The sequence below is a fragment of the Nomia melanderi genome, unplaced genomic scaffold, assembly GCF_051020985.1.
Source record: "Nomia melanderi isolate GNS246 unplaced genomic scaffold, iyNomMela1 scaffold0145, whole genome shotgun sequence".
Taxonomy (NCBI): domain Eukaryota; kingdom Metazoa; phylum Arthropoda; class Insecta; order Hymenoptera; family Halictidae; genus Nomia; species Nomia melanderi.
In genome coordinates, this window is record NW_027475260.1 from 92,226 (window position 1) to 94,633 (window position 2,408).

The following is a 2,408-nucleotide window of genomic DNA, read 5'->3' on the forward strand; positions in this document are numbered from 1 at the left end:
GTGATGGTTAGCGTGGGAGTGCTGGACCGGCTTCAGGGCCGCGCTTTGCCCCCCCCCCCCCTAGCCGCCGGTCTCGTTGTCGTCGTCTTCGTCGTCGTCCTCGTAGTCCTCTTTGTTGTCCCCATCGTAGTTGCAGATGTTTTAGCTGTTGCCGTTGTTGTTGCCGCTGCCGCCATTGTGCGCCGCGTCGTGCAGGTGGTTATTGCCGTCCCCGTTGAATCCCTCGTCGTAGAAAGGGTGTGGGTGGGCGGCTACGTCGCGGCGCACGTCGTTTGCGGGGGCGGGGACTGGGCCGCCAAATTGGCAGCAGCTAACGCAACAGCGCGCGGTTCTACGGAGGCGAATAACGCGGAACTCCCCCGACGAGAGGTGTTGCTCCAACCGGTCGAACCTGTCACGGGAACTGTACAAGTCCCACACGGATTGTTCTGTTGGTCGGATTTGTGTAAAAAGTCGCGGTGCAGCCTCTCCACCTTGAGAGGATACCTCCCATCGCCGGTGAAGCTGCACTCACGACACTTGTACGTCAATACAACGCCCGGATGATGTTTCCGGGCGTGCTTTGTCAAATCCGTGTGGGACTTGTACACGCCACTCATCCTGATCCCGGGGACACCGAAGCAGGCAGGGCATCGGAACTCCGCCGGGAAGGGAGTCACCAGGGCGAGATTATTACTCCCCTCGGTAGTGCAGGAGGTGACTGACGCACTATCACCGCGGTCCTGCATCGCTCTTAAGACTAAGTCCTACGCTAAGTGAGACAGAAGAAGAGACAGAGTTGCTGTGGCAAATATTTCTAAGTGCCACAGCGAGGCGAAACGGGGAGGATAGACAGAGTGGGAATAACAGAGGAAGAGAAGAGAAAACTAAGTCCAAAGCGACAGAAGGAATGCCGCCACGCGCTAACACCCTACTGACTCCGCCGGCACTAAGTCCGGTGTCGAAGACTGCCTGGAAAAATGACAGCCTCCGACGTGGCAGTCGGTAGGGAGACTAACAGGTGACGGTTACGAAGGAGTGCAGCGATCTCGATGGAGGAAGAGCGACGGAATCACCCACTCCACCGAGGACTGCACTAACTAACGGGTGAGTGGAGTCAGCCTCCACGCGGGCGGTGACTGAAGGGAAAAGAAGGAAGTGGAGGCGCCACTCGACTCGGACCTCACGCGTCCCGGTCCGTTGATACACTTCAACGGATGAGAGAGATCGGAGGAGTGGGTGGACGCGTAGGGGTAAGGTAGAGGACTACCGACGATGATTCGAGCACCGCAGACGGCTGGAGACCGGCTGCGTTACCCTCCTCACTGCCGGGGGGATAGAAAGAGAAGAGAGACTCACTCGGCGCAGGAGTCCAGCGATGCAGGAGCTCTCTCCGAGGGGAATAACACCTCGCTCCTGATTCCTGATCCAGCGGAGGTAGACGTGGATCAGGCGAGCCGTCCTTCCCGTCGGGGTTGCCGATGGCCAAGTCCTGGTGGGTCGTAGCGGTGTTGGGTGACCCACGTAGAGGAAGACCAGGGCTGATGGGGTTGGCCTGTGGTGGTTGTTGGCGTCCAAGTAGAGGGCTGGTTGTCCTAGGACCCTCTTAGACCCTCAGTAGACCCTGGTCGTCCTCTCCCTCGGTTGTCCACGGAAGCAGGATGGTGGGCGGCGCAGGTGGTGATGCGCAGGTGATCCTCCCGCGCAGGTGGGCGGCGCAGGTGTACTCCCGCGCAGGCTTGATCCGGTCCCGTGGCGAAGGCACTTTATCACACTTTACCGCACAACACCTCGAGCACTGATCGTGAACAGACCTTGCCGCGCACACGCCCGATCGCAACTCGGCCCGCACTGTTGCGTAGTACCGCGGCGGGTGAATTTACCGAGATTTCGGGACTTCGCGGAGCCAGAATATTAAGGGGCTTACTCTTTGGAGTCCCGAGTCGGTCCAGCAGGTGAAAAAAAATAAGAGCTCTAATTAGCAGCGCTAATTGAGCCGTTTCTGGCGGCACTGCAGTGCCGGACCGACTCACGGCGGAAGTGGAGCGAGCCCTAGTGATCCGCCTGAATCCAAAAATCGGGTTAATTTTCTGACTCCGCGATGCGGAGTGTATCAGATATTAAGCTGATAAGAACAGATAAAAAGCGCTTTATTCACAAAGAATGTTCCCCCAGACTTACATTGTTTGGCTGGGGGTGGATACATAGTAGCGCCTTTATGGCGAAGGCAAAATAGTTGATATAACTCTATAGCGTCTGTCGCTATTTTCAGATCTCAATCGGCGGTGGCTCTTATCTCATAAACACCTTAGCATTTATATGAATCTAGCAAGAGTCTGAATATGTATATACTAGTGGAAGTAGATAGTTAATCGAATAAATAGCCAAACTAGAATAAATTATATAAATAAATAAATAATAGTAGCGTA

The 2,408-nt window shown here is 55.7% G+C and overlaps 1 pseudogene; it reads right to left on the minus strand.

Moving 5' to 3' along the window:
- Nucleotides 1-1,965: 1,965 nt before the first annotated feature.
- Nucleotides 1,966-2,146, minus strand: LOC143175635 (U2 spliceosomal RNA; annotated as a pseudogene).
- Nucleotides 2,147-2,408: the final 262 nt, after the last annotated feature.